Source organism: Vanellus vanellus (assembly GCF_965231255.1).
Source record: "Vanellus vanellus genome assembly, chromosome: 1".
NCBI classification, from domain to species: Eukaryota; Metazoa; Chordata; class Aves; order Charadriiformes; family Charadriidae; genus Vanellus; species Vanellus vanellus.
Window position 1 is genome coordinate 221139469 of NC_138905.1, and position 24932 is coordinate 221164400.

At 45.4% G+C, this 24932-nt stretch overlaps 1 protein-coding gene across 3 annotated transcripts in view; it reads right to left on the reverse strand.

Annotated features, from left to right (window-relative positions):
- FAM168A (family with sequence similarity 168 member A) overlaps positions 1 to 24932 on the reverse strand; it is a 235271-nt gene that overhangs the window by 151521 nt on the left and 58818 nt on the right. The window lies entirely within an intron of this gene.

Sequence of the window (24932 nt, forward strand, 5' to 3'; positions counted from 1 at the left end):
CATGGAAGTTTTGCCCTTTGAGAAGAAGCACCTTTCTTCCAGCCTCTGTAACAGAAGTGCGTCCTAAAGAAGAATTTGAAAGCCTTAAGAACTGAGGCTTCCCAAAATCATTTCCGAGGAGGCCCACGGTGCCCGGATAGCTGCAGGAAAAGCAATTTAAAGGTCACTCCTTACCATGCAGGAGAGACGGTCAAATTCACCAACCTCATCTGTAGAGCAGAATAGGTGATGTGAACAGAAGCACAACCAGATAAGTAGGGAAGTATGAAAAAAAAAAATAAGAAAAGGACTTTAAGGCTCTGGGTTTGTGCTCCCAAGAAGGAGTCTTATTTCATTCCGAGACAGCTTCAGAACAGCACATCAACACTTGGCCCTCCCCGCTAACTGATTTCCTTAGATCTGCTGAGCTGTTTGGGCTGAATGAGCAATTAGAGTATAAGAAAACAGATGGCTCTATTTGGCAACTTCTTTAAAAGTGTCATTTTGATACTAGCCAGGTCATATCACAACTAAATTACTCCAGATTAACTGCTTTCGGGCGACCTGTAATAAAGGGATGAAGCTATTTGGGCAGGAATCTCGAAGACTGCCATACTGACTGCACCCATTCAACTACCGTCGTATTTTATCATTAACGGTGGAGTCGATTACTCCTCATTAACAGGAACCATAGAATCATAGACTGGTTTGGGTTGGAAGGGACCTGTTAAAGATATTTAATCATTGCAAAGATGCACATTTGGCAAACAGAGTATTTCTATGCTGAGCGTGTCCATTTCCTTTTCCTTTTTTATTCAAAATCCCAAAGGTTTTCCACGTATGGAGAAAGACTCCTCTTCTAAAATGCCTTTGGGACTGAACAGGGATGTTACTGAACCCCAGCTGAGGACTGAAGAAAGAAAGGGATCACATTTGCCCAGAGATGTTATGGAAGCTCCATCCCTGGAGGTGTTCAAGGCCAGGTTGGACGGGGCTTGGAGCAACCTGGGCTGGTGGGAGGTGTCCCTGCCCATGGCAGGGGGGTTGGAACTCAATGATCTTCAAGGTCCCTTCCAACCTAAACCATTCTATGATTCTATGATTGTCACATATAAAAACATTAATTGTTAGTATAAATCCAATCCGCAACCCAGCACCCAAGGTGCCTGTCCATCCCCGTCCATCCGATGCAGATACACACGTTTAACGTCACAGTCAATAAAAGTTCTGGTGGCAAATCCCCACTATCTCCATCTCCAACCGCTTTGCAGAGAAGCGCTCAACAGTGAATAATTCTGTTGGGATCACAAAATCGCAGGATCATTTTGATTGGAAGGGACCACCAGCGGGGATCTTCTCCAGCTTCCAGCTCCAAGCAGGGGGAACTCCAAAGCTGTGTTCGGGTTATCCAGCCAGAGTTTTAGCATTTCTGAGGACAGAGACTCCCACGTGCAATAATTAATACAATTATTTCTCGTTCTCTTCATAGTGATCTTGGTTCAGAGTAGAAAAACAAGAACAAAGCACGTACTAAATTAAGCCAATATAATCTGAAGACAAATTCAGCCAAGAGCATCGTTCTCAAGTTCCCAATTTCAGGAATCAGCTATAATTCGCAAAAGGACTTGGGGTTGTGAAGGCTTTGTTGGAATTTGCTCTGACTGATCCCCGTTACTTACAATTTCCACATTACATCCAAGACATCACCTTGGGCAGTATAATGTTTCTTTGTGCTTCACTGAGATGTCAGTTCGGGACGGGTTCGAAGTGACCCCCCCCAGTGCTGCAGCCCCCTCCCAGCCTGCAGGAGGCCCCCTTCTCCAGGAGCATTAGTCAGCGGTTGGAGCAAAATAAATAGTTGATGTTTTCCAGGATGAAACCAGTTCTGACGACAAGTAAACACCATACTTTTCAACCGCTGCCAACACATGATTTCAATGTCCAATTTTAAATCAACAAATAGAATCTGAACTTCCAGCAACACAAAACACACGAAGGAATTTTAAGATGGTATTTTTATGTTCAGTAGTTGCCCGTTTCATACGAACTACCAGAAAAAATAGACAACACTACCCAAATCCTTCTTTCATTTACCCATCAGTAGACCGGGACTGTACCCCGTGACGCGTTTCAAACCCAAAGCTGCTATTTGCAATTCAGATGAGAGTTTGGCAAACACACATTTTTCAAAAAGCGTGAATCCTACTTTCGGATAGCAGCTTTCTAGGCTCTGAAGGGGGCCTACAGGAGAGCTGGGGAGGGACTTTTTACAAGGCCACGGAGTGATAGGATGAGGGGGAATGGCTTCAAACTGGAAGAGGGGAGATTTAGATTAGGTATTAGGAAGAAATTTTTCCCTGTGAGGGTGGTGAGACACCGGAACAGGTTGCCCAGAGAAGCTGTGGCTGCCCCATCCCTGGAGGTGTTGAAGGCCAGGTTGGACGGGGCTTGGAGCAACCTGGGCTGGTGGGAGGTGTCCCTGCCCAGGGCAGGGGGGTTGGGACTTGATGGTCTTTAAGGTCCCTTCCAACCTAAATCATTCTATGATGATGATGATTTCAGTTTAATCATAGATAGGTGTAGCTGGTGGAGGGGTAATTAATTTTTTCTGAAAGATAATAACTGCATTCTATGCAAATTAACGTTTTTAAAATACTATTATAGGCTACACGTGTAAATGAAGTCCGCAGTTTAGCAATGCCATCTCAGAGACCGCTGCCTACCCAACCCATTCCCACTAGATAAATTCTGGCAACTTTTTTAATGCAGAACTAGAAGAAAATTGGAATCTTTAACCTGAATTTAACTATTTATAATTGGGCTTTAACTGCAAAATGAGTTAAAGAGGAAAACTGCCTAAACCAATTCTAAAATGTAATTTCATGAACATATCTACTTATGCCTTTTTCACTATTCCAGTGGCCCAAGGCGAGAGTTTGCTGGCTTCCTACACCAGGAGCATGTCTTGAAGGTCAGTACCAAGAAATTCCAGGGGGTTTCTAGTTATTACCGGGGTCCAGCTGAAAGAATACCTGCTCTGACACTTCCCTTTTTCAAAGGTTATCTGAAACACAGGTGAAAACTGGGAATTATTCTAGGAGAGGGATTTGACACTCCTGGGGAAAAGGAGCCCCCAAAGGCATTCTACTAATTTTTTATATTTATTTTTTTTTTTACTATATACATCTGCTATTTGAATAGTCAGCGAGCATCATTTTTTAAAAACTGATCCTTCCTATGTACTAACTGCATCGGTGGCTTTGAGTCATCAGATTCATCTTGACACTGCCAATGGCCCATCACTTACTGGGGCTTACGAAAATATGACATTTAAGGGAAAATAATGTTTCAGCTACCTATTTTGCAATTTTCTACCACTTAAAAAAAAAAAAAAAAACAGAACCAAAAATGACTCAGACATTTACAAACAGCTGTAGACCACCCAAATTCCTGAATCTTTTCCAAGGTCAGTAACAGCAAGGATAGGTGTATGGATGCTCCATACCAGCGTTATCTCTTTGCAGAACCAGCCTGACTGAAAGACCTGTTTCCCCAAGATCCATCTATTAATAATAATTTCAAAAAATTTAAAATGAACACTGCTAGAGTTCCAGAAGGCATTACGCCATCCCACAGCTCAGCATCTTATCGGCAGTAAGAGACTTCACCGGCCTCAAGCAAAAACCTTACAGCAGCACTCACCCACCACCATCGGCGAGACCCGGCACAGCATTTTCCTTCGTTATTCTCATCACTGTCACCCCAAAAGTGAGGAATTTGGAGGCAAAGTCAGGACACGCAGTTCAGTGGTTTGTTACCTAAAATTTTCCTATTCTTTCCCCGGTTTCCCCCAGATTTCTTTCACTATTTCCTCTCCAGCCAAGAGCAGCGGATGGAAATCTGCTCCACATCCGTATGAGATAATGGTCTAATATAAGTGGAAACTATTTCCTTATACGAGAAGAAAACAGCCATCAACAAGACAAATAGGTGGAACTGCTCTTTTTTAAGTGTTTCCGGATAAGTAGGAAAAGGGGGAAAAAAAAAAAATGTCCCCGGCTCTCATTGAAATGCATCTGAAAAGTCTCACTTCTCCTATAGCCAAGAATCAAACAAACTACAGTAAAAGCCACGTGTACTGTTCCTGGTTCGGGAACATTGTACACTCCCTGGGTTTATCCTGAATTTCTTATCTATTTTCCAATAGCGAAGAACTGCCTTTCCCACGAGGACTCAGAGGACTGAGCGTGCTGTCAGTCACCCGTAAATTCTGCCACCAAACAGCACTTCAGATCTTCACTGCCAATAATGAAAGCTGATTTGGGAGAGGGAAAAATTGCAACTGAAGCTGCTTCCGAGGACTTTCTGCTTGGAGTGACATGGTTACATTTTTATGACATAACTTGTCTTGTTATATCTTAAATATCTGCTCAATTACCCGCATTTCAGAGCCATCTCGCGAGCAGATCTCTAATCTCCACAATTCGATGCTTTGGCACGTGGGCTTTTTGGGTGTGAAGCAGTACAAAAAACCTCCATTTTTAAATATCCCATTTTAAAATACTCCATTTCAAATCTATATTTTAATTTATATATATATCATAGAATCATAGAATGGTTTAGGTTGGAAAGGACCTTGAAGATCATCGAGTTCCAACCCCCCTGCCATAGGCAGGGACACCTCCCACCAGCCCAGGTTGCCCAAGGCCACGTCCAGCCTGGCCTTGAACACCTCCAGGGATGGGGCCTCAACAACCTCTCTGGGCAACCTGGACCAGGGCCTCACCACCCTCACAGTGAAAAACTTCTTCCTAATGTTCAATCTGAACCTGCCCTCTTCCACTTTAAAGCCATTCCCCCTCGTCCTATCACTCCATGCCCCAGTAAAAAGTCCTTCCCCAGCTCTCCTGTTGGCCCCCTTTAGGGACTGGAAGGCCGCAAGAAGATCTCCCTGGAACCTTCTCTTCTCCAGGCTGAACAGCCCCAACTCTTTCAGCCTCTCCTCATAGGAGAGGTGCTCCAGCCCTCGGATCATCCTCGTGGCTCTATATAAATATATATATGTATATATTTATTATTTATTTTTGCCTTTCCATGTCTCCGAAAGCCCATGACTCCTGAGACCCGACTGAGTTTCCATCGGCCGAGCCCTACCTAAGGATCTGGTGTACCGGGGGCGATCATCACAGCAGGGAAAGGCCACCTGAACCACTTACATGTACAGCTCATGTCCTGCGCAGTTTCACTTCTCGGCGCGTTGGCTCTGCCTTTGCTCTCTCATTTTCATCTTTCCAAAGGTCTGATCACGGATTTATGCCTACCTGGACCAAGCAGACTGCAAAATCCTGCTGACTACACACCTCCGAAGGCTGAGTATTCATTGTCACCTGGAGGTGACATGGGACAAAGACTAACCAGCGCGTGGACTTCATGATCACAGAATCACAGACTGGTCAAGGTTGGAAGGGACCTCTGGAGCTCCCCCAGTCCCACCCCCCGCCAGAGCAGGGGCACCTCCAGCAGTGGCACAGGACGGCGTCCAGGCGGGTTTGGAATGGCTCCAGAGTGGGAGACTCCCCCACCTCTCTGGGCAGCCTGTGCCAGCGCTCTGCCACCCTCACGGTAGAGAAGTTCCTCCTTGTGTTGAGATGGAAGTTCCCATGTTCAAATCTGTGCCCGTTCCCTCTTGTCCTGTCACTGGGCACCACTGGAAAAAGACTGTTCCCATCCCCCCGGCACCCTCCCTTGAAGGATTCATCAGCATTGATAAGATCCTCCCTCAGTCTTCTCTTCTCCAGACCGAAAAGCCCCAAGTCCCTCAGCCTTTCAATTTGATGGACGACACAACGATAAGAAGAGATCCCACGATCAGCTCTCCATCTCACTGGTCTTCAAAGCGTTATGACCATTTATTTTCCGGTGTCTCGCTGTAAGTAGATCCCTCATCACATCAGAACAGTCTTTTTTCTTCAATGCCACAAATTGGTTATGGGAAAAGGAACTGCTCAGGGTCTGGCGATATGCAGCTGGTGGACATGGGAGGAGGTGAATGGCGTCAACTGTCACAGCAGAGTTCAGAGAAGCAATTTCTCCATTATTTAAGCATTTTTTTCTTGACACAGTTATTTCTATTGCATTTTAAGAATTGAGGCTACTTTCATCTAATGTCCAAAACAACATAAATAACAAGACTAGATTTGAAAATATCAACAGTTGTTGTCACTAATTACCAACAGTCGTGATGTCATGAAAACCAGTGTTTTCAACTACAAATGAGCCCGGTGACCTGGAAATTTGATGCATTTGTTTACAGGAGGATTCTAAAATAAGGATCATAGTGTGGAAGAGCCTTAAATCAAAAGGTGAGAAAATTAAAGATGATAGACTCTGCCTGTCGTCTGCTTGAGGAGATGTAACAGAACCTCCAACAGGCAGAGAAGAGGACAGCAGGGAGGAAAAGGCTCATCAGGAAACGAGATTATGGGAAGCAAACGAGTCAAAATCCAAACCAAGAGCAGTATAAACATACAAAATACCGCAAGCAACCTAGAAAGGGCATATACCAATTATAAATCTATGCCACATGTATTATTTTTCAAGTACAGAGAGATCAGGCATCTCCAGAGAGCTGCGAGACAAACACAAGATGGAAGACAAAGGAAATATATACTAAAGTCAATAAAACCAAAGACTGTGCGCTTACCAATCCATGAAGAACTTGGGACGACCTGTCCATAACATTTACAAAAATACGCTATCATATTCAAATCGCTCATTGCGTAACAGCGGAAGACTCAAGACTTATCGCTAATAAGTGTATTAAGGATTATCACGGTATTACCCAATGTCTTATTTCACATGAAGCAAACTGGCGGTAACGATGCACTGCCCTACCGCACTCAGATAAACAGGCACAGCAAGGAAAACAAAGTAACTCGGACAAAATCCTTCGATTGTGGCTATATAGTAATGACTAAAGAGTCCACAGTTGGGGGGGACACAACCTCGGAAAGCTATTAATAAAAGCCCTGGGAAGACACTATTAAAAAATTAACGTTGCAGGGTAAGGGGGAAAGGGACTGTCGTGGATTAGAGAGAAGCTAAGCTTTAAGAACCAGCCTAGTTTTAAACATTGGATTTTCAGGCTGCCAAAAGGGTAACGGCAAGGTGCTGCGAGATCTTTTGCCGGGACCAGCAGTATTCCGTGTACGGCGCTAAAACTGGAAAAGCGAGCGAAAGAGATAAGGTAATATTCGCAGAGATGAAATTCTTCATAATAATTCTTTACCTGGAGGGGTTCAGAGAGCCCTGACAGAACTGCAGCCAGTGAACTCATCTGCTGAGCGACGCAGGGCAGTATGTGTGTACACCGAATAAAGTCACGTATTCCCGCTCACATAGAATGAGGACTTCAGCTATGCAGGAACGACCCGGGTAACGGCATCTTCTCTGCAAACTAAGCACCACACTGCCGCTCGCCTACACACCAAAACGTCCGAGGTGCTCATGAAAGGTGGATATTTGGCCAGTAGGTCGAAGGAGGTCATTCTCCCCCTCTACACTGCAGTGGTGAGGCCACAACTGGAATACTGTGTCCAGTTTTGGGCTCCCCAGTTCAAGAGGGACAGGGAACTGCTGGAGCGAGTCCAGCCAAGGGCAACTAAGATGATTAAGGGATTGGAGCATCTGCCTTATGAGGAAAGGCGGAGAGCGCTGGGACTCTTTAGCCTGGAGAAGAGAAGGCTGAGGGGAGACCTCATTATGGCGTACAAGTATCTAAAGGGTGGGTTGAAGGAGGATGGAGCCAGGCTCTTTTCAATGGTTCCCAGTGACAGGACGAGGGGCAATGGGCACAAGTTAGAACACGGGAAGTTCCGTTCAAATACACGGAAACAGTTCTTTACGGTTCGGGTGACAGAGCACTGGCACAGGCTGCCCAGGGAGGTGGTGGAGTCCCCTTCCCTGGAGATTTTCAAGACCCGCCTGGATGCAGTCCTGAGTGATGTGCTCTGGGCAATCCTGCTTTAGCAGGGGAGTTGGACTAGATGATCTCCAGAGGTCCCTTCCAACTCTGAAAACTCCGTGATTCCGTGATTTTGGGGCAGTCATTGCAGGACAGTGATGTGCACAGCAGGGAAATGCCCTCGAAAGCTGAACGTCGCTGTATCTCGTCGCCCTTCCACCCCCAGCGCAAGCTGCTTTCAAGGTCAAGTATTCAAGCAATAATCCTCCTCCATAATACTGGGTTGCGCTGGTAGCTGACAACAAATATAAAGGGCTCAATTATATTTGTTTTTTAATAGTTTCACAAAAGGTTTATCAAAATATGAAGATATTAAGCGATGGTGCCAAGAAGAACTGGATGAATAACACGGAAGACAGCCCAAAGAACCCAAACGTCACCAACCAGCGAAGCGGTGTGACATACTGACCCCCAACGCACCCACATTTCCCCCTTCCCTTCTCCCCTACCGCTTCTCCTTTGCCACTTCAGGTGGCTGATGAGATGAATTGGATGCTAGGAAAAATTCACCCAGGCAAAGAAAGAAAGGTTTGCGACAGTTTAAATTCAAGAGAAAAATACCCTGCACGAAAGCAGGATCTTAAAAGAGACGATATGAGAAATGAAATTAAATGCCACCATTTACCCCACCATATACTACAGGAACAAGGGATTAGAGAACAAAGTAGAATTCAACTGCAATTTTCTCCAAGTTTGCAAAAGTCACTACTAAACACTGTGGGCAAAAGCTTAGTGTGATTCAAGAAGAGATTTGAAGTTTAAAACCAATTCACATACACACAGATACATTTTAAAGGTGAAAAATCTAAAGTATCAGGACTTATAAATATCAAATAAAATGTATTAAAGGATCTCCTAGAAGCAGGTCCTTCCAAAATTGCTTGCAATGGGGCTTCTTGAATCTGTCATGGAACGCTGCAGTTTTTGTACCCGCGCAATAAAAAGCAAATGGCCAGATGAAGGATCGACTAAAAAAAAAAATGCATTAAATGCCGCACTTCATTTTTTTTCAGAATTTAACAGCATTTCTGCATTAAATCTGCCCCTGCATGAAACCTGCCATTGCCTTGAAGAGCTTGGGGAGGAACAGGGAGCAGGGAGGGACCTCCAAGAGCAGGTTTGTCCCCTTCAGATCATAGAATCATACAACAGTTTGGGTTGGAAGAGACCTTAAAGATCATCTAGTTCCAACCCCTGCCATGGGGGACGTTCCTGCCCGGTTAGTCCGGGCAGAACCCTAACCCGAACCAAGAAAAGGCACATTTTTTCCCCCCCTTTAATTCTGCCTTCCTGAAGATACGAAGTCAGAAGGTTTTTCCTAGCCGTGCTCTGTTCTTCAGCATGAGACGACAACTCCCCGAGCTCCCACCACGTTCAGCTTTGGAAGGTGGGAAAAAAAAAAAAAGAGTCAGATAGACAGACCCGAGAGTGTAACGCAGAATCACAGAATGGTTTAGGTTGGAAGGGACCTTGAAGATCATCGAGCCCCAACCCCCCTGCCATGGGCAGGGGCACCTCCCACTAGAACATCATCATCCCATCCCGAGTATTCCCGAGTATAAATAGAAAACGTGAGGTGCTTCGCTTTGTTATCTTGATGGGGTCGCACTACCGGCAAAACGCTAAAACGAGAGGACAGCACCGTTTGAAGCTCAAATCATAAGTCATGAAGTTGCCCGTAGCTCAGGTCCAGCAAAACCCAACCAATTCTTCCAGATACGAGACGCCCTTCCTCACATGCATTACCTTAACGTTTTCATCCCCCCTGCTTGAAATTTATCATCCTGCAGATGATAAAGGCATCATCTTCATCAAGACGAGGCATCATCAGAGCCACTAAAACCCATTCGTGGCCATCCTGAGGCCGACACCACCACAGAGTGATACAAAAACCAGACCGTAAATGCGACATTTGGGTTTTCGTTTTTTAAAACCACACCTATGTCACAGGTGGGATTGAAAAAAAAAAAAAAAAAAAATTAAAAAAAGATGGACACTAAAGATGACAACGATAATGAGAACTGAAGGTTCAGCTACTCGTCTGGCTTTCAAAGGAAAAAGTGGAATCAAAGGAGCAGAAAGGAGGAAGAACTGTTTAAAAAATACATAGAGTCGAGGGCCGAGCCGCGAGACGTCCCGCAACGCTCGCCTGGCACCGGCGGCGGGGTCTGGAGCGGAGGGATGACGACAAGAACGACGCAGGTGTACGGCTCATCGTTTCCTCTCCTTTTACCGACACAGATATTCCGACAATAAATTGATTTAGTTAAAGGACCGGGAGAAAAGTAACGATTTCACTGTTGCCCACGCTACTCGTACTGCCGCCCCTCCGCACCCCTCGGTGTGTATCGAAGGCAGCACGTCACAACAGTTTCTCTCGACAATATTTGACTGGTAACCTCCTGCGCCCGAGCAATTCGGATTTTATTTTTAAATCGACATCAGCACCAGCCGATTCCTAACACGGCATTCAGCCGGCATCCCGCAGACACAAAACCTTCATACAAAAAAAAGGCATTTTTTTTCCCCAACAAATTATTTTAAGGCAGCAAAAGGATTTTATTTTTTTTTTCTTCCTTAAAGCAAGTTGTATTTCTGTTTGAGGAGAAAAATTTAATACACGTTTCCTCTTGTGTAGAAAATATTCCAATTGCACTATAGAGACCCATATTCTGCTGATACACTTTCAGTGTAAAACCACACTCAGGAAAATGAATTTTTAAAAACATAAAAGACAGTGAAATACGTACATTAACAGTTTTGAATACCTACACCCAACTGCGTAATCCCCAGGGATAAACCCAACAAATTCCTCCGGTTGTTAATTAGCTCTTATTGCCTGCCACATGTGAAAATGAACAGCCTTCCTGCCACCGCGGCAATGATCTGCAGTCAGGACGTGTTTTATCATCGTATCAGCCGCAGCCACCGCCGGCTCTGACAACAACGGAACGGTTTGGCAGAGTGCCTCAAATTACTGCCGACTAAAAGCACTTTAAACCGTCCTGCTGGAGCTTGACATGACAAATAAAGCAATGATTCATAACTGAATTACAGCGAGACGCTCTGGAAGGCAACGAGCGGGCTTGCTGACGAGAGGAGTTCGCCGTTCCTCCACGCTGGCAGCTGGGGGAAGGGAGCCCGAGGATGCTCCGGTGACTTGCCGGTGTTATCAATCCAGCCGGAGAGATGGCTAAATGGAGGGGAGGCATCAAAGGAAGCAAGTGATGGTAAATCAATGCAGGTATCCATACAGGCTGGGCGGAAAATGGATGGAGAGCATCCCAGAGAAGGACTTGAGGGTGTTGGTGGGGGAGAAGCTCAACATTGACCCAGCAATGTGCGCTGGCAGCCCAGCGAGCCCCCGGCACCCCGGGCTGCATCCCCGGCAGCGTGGCCAGCAGGGCGAGGGGGGGATTGTGCCCCTCTGCTGCGCTCTGCTCTGCTCTGAGAAGACCCCCCCCAGTGCTGCCTCCAGCTCGGGGGCCTCAGCACAGGAGAGACATGAAGCTGGTGGAGCGGGGCCAGAGGAGACCCCGGAGCTGCTGGGAGGGCTGGAGCCCCTCTGCTGGGAAGACAGGCTGGGAGAGGTGGGGGGGTTCAGCCTGGAGAAGTGAAGGCTCCGGGGAGACCTCAGAGCCCCTTCCAGTGCCTAAAGGGGCTCCAGGAGAGCTGGGGAGGGACTCTGGATCAGGGAGGGAAGCGATGGGATGAGGGGGAACTGTTTTAAACTGGAAGAGGAGAGACTGAGATGAGATATGAGGAAGAAATTCATGACTGTGAGAGTGGTGGGACACTGGCCCAGGTTGCCCAGAGAGGTGGGAGATGCCCCATCCCTGGAAACATTCCAGGTTGGGTTGGACGGGGCTCTGAGCAACCTGGTCTAGTTGAAGATGCCCCTGCCCATGGCAGAGGGGTTGGACTAGATGGTCTTTAAGGGTCCCTTCCCACCCAAACCATTCTGTCATTCTATGATAAATAAGCTGCAGTGGTCTTCCTATACAACATCATTACAGTCAATTACTTTCCCTAGTCTGTGAGCTTTCTGTCTACAATCCTTTGTAAATCAACAAGAGAATCGGCTACTGATTCTGAAATCCCACATTATTTGAACGTTAAATGCACAATATTTAGTAACCCAAAAGCAAGTCCAGCAGAGCAACCAAAGCTATTGGCTTATAAATCCCCATCAAAACCTATAACGAACTGACAAAAATAATCCTCAAGTAGTACCCGTGAAACAACCCTCACAGTCCACCGACAAACCACCCGAAACAGGTTGAAAGCTGATGTACGATTCCTAGAGAGACCATGTGATCTACAATACTTGGTTTAGGTTCTTATAAAGAAGACTAATTTTAATTAAATATCTTACACCAGCACATGTGTGTATCCCAGTAGTAACCACCAACGTAGGCAAGACTCGCAGGGCAAAGGTTGTCTTCCCTAACTATCTCCATTCAAATTGTTGGTACCTAAGCTACGTTAAGCGGTCCTGATGTCCTCCATCATCAATTGGAAGGAACGCCAAAGGCAAAGTCACCCCATTTTAACACAACTGTCTACGGCAGGTGTCTATGTGTCCCCACGAACTGAGAGGAGCCCAGACAAGAAACCAGGTGCTTCCCTTTTAGGTGGCTAAAGTTCTAAGGAATTAATTTCCCCGAGAGAGCCCTGGCCCTCAGACCAAGGCACCTTTCACAGAATGAGCGGTGGTTTTGAAGAGAGAGAAACCTGGACAGAAATAATGCTGATAAAGACTCACATATATATAGAACACAATGAAAGAGCGGTTAGTGATGTACGGCCCCGTTATGCTTTTTGAACTTGCAATCTTGACATTAAGCTGTCTTATTTTTAACTAAAAATTACACACTCAGCTCTATACAAGACACAAAACACAACGTTTCTCCTTGTCCCCAGCTGTGACATCCAGAAAGATTGCCAGACAGGCAAGAGGAAAGCGCTGAAGTGCCAAGAGGGCCTCAAGTTTGGTTGATTTTCTCCCATTTACATTTTTACTGCGTCTAACTGCAGCTTTTAAACTTCTAATCTGCCTATTTGCATCTCTTCTTCTCACTTATTTGCAGACTCGTGCCAGCAGCAGGTCTCGGTGTGGGGATGAGCATGGCCAGCACCATCACGGATCCAACGCGTACCTCCTCGGGGAGGCGGACGAACCAGGAAAAGGCTTTCACATCTGCAAGAGAATCCATCATCTTTTTTGGTTGGAGACCATTATTTCCACACTTCAAGATTAAAAACAGAAAATAAATACGCGTAAGGAAGCCATCTCCAAAACGAGGGAGAACGTTGGGCAAAAAGAAGTTGTGACGACAAATTCTTGAGGCAGCTTTGGCTCCTCTACCAATTTGTCTTCAGTTTTCCCAATGGTTTTGTAGCTGACCTGCTCTTCACTACATAACTAGACCCCATCCAAGGGTAAATAGGATCCTAATGATCTCTCATTAGCTAAACTTCCCAGCAGAACACTTCCAAAGAAAAAAAAAAAGGTCAAAACCTGCCATTTGTAGAAGGAAAACATCAAAGGACCAGGAAAGCGGCTAAGTTGTTAGCTTTTCCTACTCAAAATCTGTAGCTTGTAAGGATCCACTCCCCCATGGAAAAGCTGTACAACGTGGAAGGAAAGACTGTTGCATGAACTAAGCCATAAAAAAGTATAAAAGGTTAAGAACGGCTGGCAGCTGTTGTGTAATATCTTGTGACCGAATACAGCATTTGATATGAAACAAAAAAAAAAACAAAAAAAAAAAAAGAGATTTTAAATTACAAAGGCTTAGTCCATCCACCACATGGGCCACCAGCCAGAACTCACCACATCTTCTTTGGCTGACTCCGCTCCAAAGGGGCACAGACCACCTACTCCCAAATCGTACGTGGGATTTCGGCCGTCGAGCAATGGTAGATCGGGAGGCTTTGGGAACTATTATGTGGGATGAAAAGGAGAAAGAGGGAACCCTCAGCCTTGAATTAACACACGGGAAAAAGCAAATAAAATCTTTTGAACTCTGATGTCTAGACAGTGCCGACGTCTTTGTCTTCGGGAAGAGGGATTAGGACGGAAATCTGGCGGTGCTGTCCCTCATTTGATACGAAAGCTAGAAGACAATTTGGGCTAAAGGCCTGGCCCTGGTCCAGAAACTACTTTATTATGAAGGAACTGAAGAAAAGGAGGTCTGTAAGACAGGAGAGTAAGATTGCTGCCTAGCAGTCACAGCAATTAAGCAAGCCGTCTTGATGAAGAGGGAAAAAAACATTGGAATATAACCCAAAGGCTCAAAAGCGCAGGAGAAAGTAATTTTGAGAGTAGGTCAGGACTCCGGAGGGGATTACCTTTCCAGTTTGAGACTTAATGCCAGAGACATGCTTGGAAAAGCTGACCAGCGAGACTCTGCTGATACCACGGATGACCCCATAACGTCTGCGTGCTCAAGCACAAGTCAAGTATTAAAAGTGAATGTTGAAAACAGTGTGAGTTAGGATCAAAAATGGCAGAACTAAAAGGTGTCTCCTCCTTCCTTCCTTCCTTCCTTCCTTCCTTCCTTCCTTCCTTCCCTTTATGTTAAATACATCTATTTTTTTAAAAAAATAGTTAAATATTTTGCATACCCGTAATTAGTAATTCAAAAGCTCTACTTGAAAACGGCAATCTAAGCACAGCTCTCCGGAAGACGGACGGAGTAGACTTTATACAGCCTCCAAGAACAAGGGCCTCTCCTCCTGTATTTGAATCAATTCCACTATAGGTAGAACTTTTTTTTTTTTTTATTAGGTATCGGTACGATTCCACTCCCTCAATTACCACACAATCTGAGCAGGTAATAGCCTTAAAATTGAAGGAAGGGCTGCTTATACTTGTTGGAGCTGAAATAGCTAGTGAGATTCTCCCAAATAAAATCCCTGCTAAAAGACCGCTGGGTAAAAAGTGGTCTAATCGAATCCCGGATCATAGAAGGAACTTCAAAGATTCACTTCAAAGCGCTGCTTCAGCCAACAAAGTAGTTGAGTCAACGTAATGCTTCTCATACTGGAAAGAACCACTTCCTTCAAGTGGGGAAGGAAAACAAACGACGGCAAGTCAAAGACCGAAAGATTTGTGGGAGCTGTGAATAACCGCCCTCAGGCCGCGGCTGGAAGGAGATGATGGGTTCACACTTTCCGGGCTGTACCGGCCCACGGTGCGATGACCTGCACACCGCTGGTCCCAATGCGCTGGACTTAAGAGCTAAGGATGTGCTGACTGAAGGCGAAAAAAAAAAAAAAAAAACCAAAACCAAACAAAATAGAAGCTCAAAGGCTTTCATTCTTACCCCAAAATCTCTCCGCCAACGAAGGCGGACGCCGGTAACTCTCTGCCCCAAGGACTCGGATGCGCTCGGGGAAGACGGAAGGGCACACAGCTTTTTCAAGCAAATGGAAATGTTTTTACCTGTCAGAACCTGAGCTCGGGCCCGAAGCGTTTTGCTTCTTCTCCAGGCAGGAGCATCAACAGCGACTGCAGCGGATCAAGGAGCCGCATTCTTTACCCTGCTTCAAGCGCTAACGATGTTATCAACTGCAGCAGGAGGAACAAACTTGGGAGTCTGAACAAACTGACAGATAAGTGAGGGAAGAACCAGCTCTTAAACATCTCCGTGCTGCTAAAGATATTTGTCATTTTAGATCTGTGTTGCCTTTAGGAACCAAGTTCTGCTAAAAATGCGGTTTAAAGGCAGTTTCCGTTTCCCTGAATACACAGAGGACATTTACGGTTCAATACTCCAAAGTCCTCCACAACCACCATCACCTCTCACGGTGCGTAATTGGACTCCCAAATGTCTCATTTTCTCTATTCAGCCATTCAAACATACGCATGGGATTTCTTTTAGGGTATACGGATAGGGGAATGGCTTCAAACTGGAAGAGGAGAGATTTAGATTAGATATTAGGAAGAAATTTGTCACTGTGAGGGTGGTGAGGCACTGGCGCAGGTTGCCCAGAGAAGCTGTGGCTGCCCCATCCCTGGAGGTGTTGAAGGCCAGGTTGGACGGGGCTTGGAGCAACCTGGGCTGGGGGGAGGTGTCCCTGTCGGTGGCAGGAAGGTTGGAATTCGATGATCTTCAAGGTCCCTTCCAACCCAAACCATTCTGTGATTCTATAAACGCACTACCAATTTTTTTTCCAAATGGTTTTAACTCAAATAAATAAGTGAATAAACCCCAACCAAAACCAAAAGCAAGGCAGAGAGAGTTCCCTCTCTCCAGGTAGTCGAAGACCTGTTACAACAGCTTCCTAATCCTGCCTTAATCCCTTCACCAGTCTAATTAAACCCATTAAACACAATTCTGCCTCTACTGCCCTTTCCTGAAGACAACTGGACAAATTGCCAAGCAGCAAGTCTGAGTTTGGGGTTTTGCAGGGAAGGAAAGAGTAAATACCTTTTCTCATATATATACACACACACGTGCGCACACATATTTTAAAGTTTCTTGGAGAGTGTATTTTGAATAGATAAAACACTCCTGAAATAACATGCAACTACCCCTCTCCTAACTTTCGTCATCTTACTTCATCACTCAAAATATTCTTTTACCTTTTCCCCTAGAGAAAAAAGTTTGAGATATATGATGAATCAATGCAATGACAGAAGAAAAAAAAAAGAAAAAAAAAAAAAAAACAAGAAAATAATAGAAAACAAGGAGCTACTTGCACATTGGTTTCCCGTGGAGTTGTTTCTCACATTGACTGACTTTAGCCAAGTGGAAATTCAAAACAAAGCTTCTCCCATGACTGGGCATTTATCAGATCGCTGGAGATTTTTTGGCACCTTGTGTGTGAATACATAGAATCACAGAATGGTTTAAGTTGGAAGGGACCTTGAAGATCATCGAGTTCCAACCCCCCTGCCCTGGGCAGGGCCACCTCCCATCAGCCCAGGTTGCTCCAAGCCCCGTCCAACCTGGCCTTGAGCACCTCCAAGGATGGGGCAGCCACAGCTTCTCGGGGCACCCTGCGCCAGTGCCACTTTACTGACTTACAAAAAGCCTTCACTTTCCTGAGACCTAGAAGAAGTTAATCATCCCTGAGACTTCTTCCCTTACCAGACTTCCAAAGTTTACGGGATGGAAGTGCTCACACAGAGTGCGTATGGCCCGATTTCCCTGGGATATCAGGTTTTGAAAAGAAACGGTTAAATCCTAATTATTGTTTTAAGTCTAACTCCTGATTCTAAATGAATCTAAAACTAAACTCCCCGCAGAATTGCTCTGCTTTCCCTACCACCTAGCTCTGCAATTTATTTGAAGAAATTAGGTTAGCGATGTTTACAAGGCTCAGGAAAATAAAAGCATCCTCCCGCCAAGACCCAATCCTAAGACCTCCTCGCTGTTCTTCTGCCCACGTCCTCTCCCTGCCCACCTGCACAGTCCTCTGCTGACTTACCACGTTCCCCCCATCCCTCTTAAAGAGTGGCTTTTCCCCATACTCAAATAAATGACCCCCAAATTTCTACTTCACCTTCTTCTACTCTAGATCACGAGCTTCCCAGTGAAGGGGGACTCGTCCCCAGAGCGTATCGCATGCTTTGTCTTACACTAATAACCACGAGCAAACTTAATATCTGAAGCAGAAGAATATGGTTTAAACTCCTTCCATAAAGCAAATATTGCAGCGATGACAAATTATCATCAACGTTTAACTGAGCAGGCAAGGAGAAAGCATTTTTATTACAAAACTCAGCCTGCCTCGTGAAAAATAGGTCTTCAGCTATCACCAATTTTCTCTTTTGCCATTATTTGATAGCGGAGAAGGAAAGAACCATTAGAAATCGTTTACATTACGAAAGAAAAAGCCTGAGCAAGAGGGAACAATGATGATAATGAGGGAGAGGATGATACTCAGCAGGCAAGCGCTCACAAAAATCCTTCAGGAGCGAAGACTAATTTGGTGATGAAGCAGCACACGCACTCGCCAGCACTAACACAGGTATGTACTTGGCCAGGCCACGCTTTTTATTTTAATGGCAACATCCTCTTCCGAAAACGCTTCTTTTTACATCCACCTCTGAGCAAACCCCAAAACCCGACCCGAGCACAAGCTTTCACCCAGCTCTCATCATTAGCCTCGCCGAGAGGTGCAGAGCATCGCCCAGAGGACACGGCAAGGCAGAGCTTCTGGGGACCCGCCTGCGTCATCTGTTTTGTCACATTGTCTCCATAAAGAACCTGGAAACCCATGATGTAGTACTGGGTACCCAAAATCTGACACTTGGTTAAATGTTCGGCAATTTAACGATTTGTGCAGCTGGCTGATTGTTAAATTACAACTTGCCAACAACAACAAAAAAAAAAAAAAAAAAGAAAAAACAATGGATATTAGGAAGAATTCTTTACCAAAAGCGTCACCGGGCACTGGAACTCGTTACCCAGGGCAGTGGTGGAGTCCCCATCCCTGGAGATATTTAAGGGTCATGTAGACATAGCGCTGAGGGACGTGGTTTAGTGGTGGGCTGGTCAGTGTTAGGTTAAGGATTGGACTAGATGATCTTACAGGTCTTTCCCAATCTAGGGGACTCTGTGGTTCTAATTTGCCATTTAACAAATAAAACAGGTTTCTTTCTAACCCCAACTCTTCACTGGACCAGGCAGAATGATCATCACAATTCTTTGCAATGGCACTCTATTTTCATTTCCATTTCCGTTTATAAATGCATTCAAGCAAGGACTCTGAACAGGAGAAGGATGATAAAAAGAACCCAAACCCATCCTAGCGTTGCCTAACAGCTTTGCTAAAATGCCCCAAAAAATCAGAGGTCCCTTTCCACCTTTGCTTACCACAACTCAGTTATTTAAACCAGGAGGGAATTTTCCATGGGGTTGGAAAAATGCACCACCTTGACAGGCACCTGTCTGTAGCCCAGCAGCTTTTGGCCATGGGGCCAGAGGTAGCCCACATGGACGGGTTTTGAACAGTACCTGGAGAGAGATGAGAGCTCTCACTGTGCCCAACCCCAGGAGGGTCTCTCCAGCAGTGACCCGCGATACCCTCTAATAAAGCCACCATTGACATCTACCTGCAGAGGAGGTCTCCAGTTGCTATTGGGTTTCTAGTGACATAATTAATGGTGAGAGGAGGGAGAAGCATACGCCATTACGCCTTCAAAGCTGCCAAACCACAGAGAACGGCAGACAACTTCACAGCGCAAACATCTTTTAAAATACAAATTACAATAGAAGACATCAGTATGTCATTATATACATATAAAATATGTAGGAGACCGCAGAAGGCTTTTTGTTAAGCCGAGGAGCTTCAGATGTATCCCACCTCTCTCCATCATCTAAGGACTTGAGATCTCTCAAGCTCCAATGTCCAACAGTGGGAAATGTGGAAATTTTCATATGCAGTTGGATATTTGCATGCTTAAAAAACATTTCTACAGTGGGTCACCATTAGCAACGCCACACGTGCCCTCAGCCAACTGTTATGATAAATACATACTGTCGCAGAAAGGAAATGAAGGCAGTATTGGAGGTACCACACTGGGCAACTCTTGGCTCTTTAATCACAAGTTTGGATGGAAACCCGATCCAACGTTCTTTTTATAGAGCAGTTAATGTGATAATATCTAAGAGAGAAGAAAACTTTATACAGACAGAGGGAAATCTTAATTCACAAACAAACCAGAGGCAATTATCAAAATTATACCAATGGCATTCTTTTTTTTTTTTTTTTTTTGCAGTCAAGCATAATTATGGAAGTTCCATTAAAAAATAAACTCAGCCTATACTTTGCATCTCAACTAATTTTCAAACTTTTGCGCGGAGAATAGCTGCTAGAATTGGGTACTACAGAATCCACCATATACTGAAATACTCTCACAAATGTTATAACGTGATAATTCCAAGTATAAAACCCAGGCAATGCTGCAAGGTCTGGGTTGGGGGTTTTTTTCCTATTAGCCTGTACGAAATGGGTGAAGATGTAGTGGAAAACAAAAAACATCAGTGCCGCCTGCAATGCGGTTTACGAAACTTCCACGATGTTCCCGTGCTGCTGAAGTACCGCCCAACGGGCAAATCCAAAGCTCTCGCAAACGTATCCGTTGCGAGTTTTACCAAGGGTGCCCACAGCTTCCAACAAATCCTCCGGATATCGTTACTGCGAATCTAACAATACCGAGTTATCGCATCCACATGGTAAAAAGAACGTTTCTCTGTTAAAATATATGTAAAGTTCTGCCCAATTGCTTTTACAACTTTATTGCTTATAATTGTACAGGGCGCTTGCTCTTCGAGCCCAATCACTGTATTTCTCACTAAATTCTAATTATACAATCTAGCATGAAAAAGGCAGAGATACAGACCCTTTAACAAGCTTAGGCAAAAATCAAAGGCCCACAAAGGGCTAAATCAAAAGCTGGCGCGCACCAACGCTATTCTTTGTGCAGTCAACCAAGACTAATTAATGCTTTTAACGTCAGTTTACCCCTTTTGGCACTATAAATCAGAACACGCGGCTTTTATGAGTTAACAAAAGAATCTGTGAAAGGTGTAGCTTATTAACCAAACTCACAAATTCAAACGCGCTTAATCAGAAACAGGTATATTTAGCAGCATTGTACTCGACAAGCGGAATTATCTGCAGGCTGTACACAGAGAACATTCATTTATCAATACAAACAAGGCTGGCACACCGGGAAGAGGCGGTAAATTATACATGTGAAGGAAAGGCCACTGCTTCCAGCACGGCTTTTGTGAGAGCAGAAATGTGGAGCAAACACTGCGGGAAGGCGCTACAGAAAGGCGGAGGGAACATACTGGATGTTTCCTTATAATCTCATCTCAGTCACAGCGACAGGAAGAACCGAGTGTGCTACTGCACTTCTTCAGCAGGAAAAGAAAATCGGTCCTCAAGTTGATCTCCTACCATCGCCCACTTGGCAAGGACTGTCAGCAGCTTCTCTGGAGCGCGCTGCGCTCGTTTCGATGCATCATTTGAAGAGTTCTCGTTAGGGTTTTGTTCTTCGCCTCATCAGGAAACACGGATGTCCAACTACCTGAAAGGAGGTTGTAGCAAGGAGGAGTTCAGTCTCTTCTCCCAAGCAACAGGTGATAGGACAAGAGGGAATGGCCTCATGTTGCACCAGGAAAGGTTTAGATTGGATATTAGGAAAAAATTCTTCACCAAAAGGGTTGTCAAGCATTGGAACAGGCTGCCCAGGGAAGTGGTGGAGCCACCATCCCTGGAGGGATTTAAAAGACATGTAGACGTGGTGCTGAGGGACATGGGTTAGTGGTGGGCTTGGCAGTGTGAGGTTAATGGTTGGACTCAATGATCTTAAAGGTCCCTTCCAACCTAGACGATTCTATGATTCTATTTTTGTATTGTTTCTGAAATCTCTGTTACTCTCCATGCAGTGGCCAGTTGGGACTTTCACTTTGCAAGTCTGCTGAACATCAGTCTGGCCTCTAACGAGGGGGAATGGTTTTAAACTGTGAGAGGGGAGATTTAGACTAGATAGTAGGAAGAAATTCTTTACCGTGAGGGTGGTGAGCCCCTGGCGCAGGTTGCCCCGAGAAGCTGTGGCTGCCCCATCCCTGGAGGTGCTCAAGGCCAGGTTGGACAGGGCTTGGAGCCACCTGGGCTGGTGGGAGGTGTCCCTGCCCATGGCAGGGGGGTTGGAACTGGATGGTCTTCAAGGTCCCTTCCAAACCAAACCATTCTATGATTCTAAGAGAAGCAACTACCACATGGCTACAAAAAGAGACCAATGTGGTAAACCTCAATCCAAAAAAGAAGTGAAGGCCACAAAGCTTTCATGACACACACGTATTTTTTTAATAAGAGACGTAGATACGACTCACATCCTAGACTCAAAGGAAGAAAAGAGACCCTAACTGCGTCTTTCTGGCTGCGCAGACAGACAAAAAGTATTTTGGTGCGCTCTCCACGTACCTCAGGACAATATCTATGACACACTTTAATATGCAGGTAAACTCATAGATCACAGGTAGAAAGTCAGTCCACAGAGTCTTGAAAAGTGTGATGTCAGAGACCCTCTCTGTTGGTTATGTCCATAAATCTTATTAAAAACCTTCCTTTGTTTTTTAAATCAGTTTTTGACAGTTGATTTTTCTTCCTTGTTACGGGAAATGTCATCTTCCTAACGATGCCTTACTCCTTATTCCTCTAACAATTACTGTATATCAGCAGTATTGAGCCATAAAGAATCACGAAGCCGCTTTGTCAATAAAATAATTCCTCTACGCCCCAAACTAATCATCGTGGGATGTTCAGGCTGATGTTCCTATCCTGACACTCGATTACAATACATCCCTGTGGCACAGCATCCATCACACACCACAGACAGGCAAAGGACACCGCAGGTTTCCCCCGGAGAGCTGCAGTGGATATGGGAAGTGACACAGCCCGGCACAGGGACCCGCAGTCCCAATGTGTGATTAGCCGGTGACTCTGACCGCCACGAAATACTGAGGAAAAAAAACATTGAAAGAGGATGTCTTTAAGGGAGCAGACATGACTACGAGAAGGATTTGCTCCCTCAGGAGAGCTGGAGAGGGACTTTTTCCAAGGGCATGTAGTGATAGGATGAGGGGGAATGGCTTCAAGCTGGAAGAGGGGAGATTGAGATGAGATATCAGGAAGAAATGTTTCACCTCCAGGGATGGGGCAGCCACAGCTTCTCTGGACAACCTGCACCAGCGCCTCACCACCCTCACAGTGACAAATTTCTTCCTAAGATCTCATCTAAATCTCCCCTCCTTCAGTTTAAAACCATTGCCCCTTGTGCTGTCACTACAGGCCCTGGTAAAAAGACTCTCCGTCTTTGTTAAAAGCCACCTTTGAAAGGCTGCAATAAGGTCTCCCCGGAGCCTTCTCTTCTCCAGGCTGAACCCCCCCACCTCTCCCAGCCTGTCCTCCCAGCAGAGGGGCTCCAGCCCTCCCAGCAGCTCCGGGGCCTCCTCTGGCCCCGCTCCAACAGGTCCGTGTCTGTCTTGTACTGGAGACTCCAGAGCAGGATGCAGTACGTAAGTTCGCTTAACAGAAATCACCTTCCATATCATATGTTCTCTGAAAGGAAATTTCTTCTCCAAAAAAGAGCTGGCAATTCAAGAAAACTTAAGATCTGTGAAAAAAGGATTTGCTCACGCAGTAGAAAAGAAAATCACTAAGTGAGGTTAGTCATGGCCCACCAGCAGAGAAGTACCCATCACCCGCTGCACAACGCTTCCCTTCAGCTCTGGATTTGGTGCATTCCCAGCCCAGCGAAGATGGCCAAACTGACCCCACCAAACTGGCGCACATGGCCAGGAGACTAAAGATCAGAAATTTTCCATATGAGTTCAAAAACATTGAGATGAACGCAGCAAAGGTATAAAGTCCAGTTTGCCAAATTCCACTCACACGCACCGTATAAAAACCAGCCTAATGTAAAAGCATATTTAAAAATATTTACATCAAACCAACCCATTACACAGATAAGAGAGGTATTTTTAGATACACGCGGATTTTACACACACACACACACATTAACTATTTAGTTGCTGGAATTCCGCTTAGGATTTGGGGACTGAGGTACTTCCTGTGCAGGAAATAACGTAACCTAAGTAAACTAATTTAAGAGGTTGGGCACACACGGGTTCGAGAGTTTAACTCAATTTCTTCGGCCTTTTGATTTCTGAACACTGTTTACCATCGTGACTCGAAAAGGGGGAGGTTCAATCCAAGATAAAGACACCTGAAAAGCAAACGTCTGAAGCGGTCGGTGGAGATCCCAAGCAGGGCAGTCACAGCCTGGAGAGCAACCCCGATCGACTTGAAGAGGACAACCCATACCTAGTCAGCCACATCTCCCCAGGCTCCGTCAATCCCACTCCTGACATCTCCAGGGACCAGGCTGGGAGCTCAGATACCCAGCACACACAAAGCTTAAACTCAAGTTTCTGTATCTGGAGCTGAATTGGAGCAGGAGCCCCTTGGAGCAGCAGCTCTCTTTCTCCTGCAAAGCCAACTCTTAACAACATATTCTCATTTGAAAAAAAACATCCCAGTCTTCCAGATGTCCCATCAATGCCAGCCCCAGTTCTCCAGTCTGAGCAACTCAGCCCCCACCTCTGTTTTCTCCCTACCTCACAACCCATCAAATGCGCTCCCCGGGCTTTGTCTCTCTCCTTTTTGCACCTCTGTTTCTCAGGCCCAGAAAAAGCCCCAACCACGTCTCTTACTTCAATTCGGAGATTCAGGAGGCAGTGGGCAGAAAAAGGGGACAGGAGCAGCAAAAAGGTCCCTTTTTTTCTTTTTCCTTTATCCTTTTTATCTAGCACGATATTCAAGAAAAAGGGGAAGCAGGAGATGGAAAGGGCTCCATCGTTGTCGTTTCAGGGACGAACACAAGCAAGGAGGAAGCAAAGCTCTTCTGAAACACTTGGCACTTTCTGTCCCATCCCACCTAAGAGAGGTTGAGCTGTTGAGGGTGGGATGAGGAAGAAACAACAGCCTGATTTTGTCCGTACCCGAAGAGCAGGCATCTAATCAGGGCAGGTTTTTCCCAACGCGGGGCTGGAACGCTTCTGCTTGCTAAAATATTGGGAGGATAAGAGGATAAGGATCCCAGCATGGCTAAATGTACGGCCCCGGTGCAGCGCAGCGGATCCAAGAAGCAGAGAGCACCCGTCAGCACTGCTGTTGTCTGTCTGCATCTGGTTTTCAGCAAATCTGACTTGAGTGGGAGCAGAACACTCAGTGGGTATCCTGGCAGCTGACATTTAAAGTTCATGTTACCAAGGCAAGCAGCAAAACATTTAAAAGGAGAAAAAAAATAAGAAAAAAAAAAAAAAAAAGAGTCAACCCTGTTTTTTCCATACTTCTGCACAAGAACAGCTGGATTGGGTCAGACCAACACTCCAGCTAT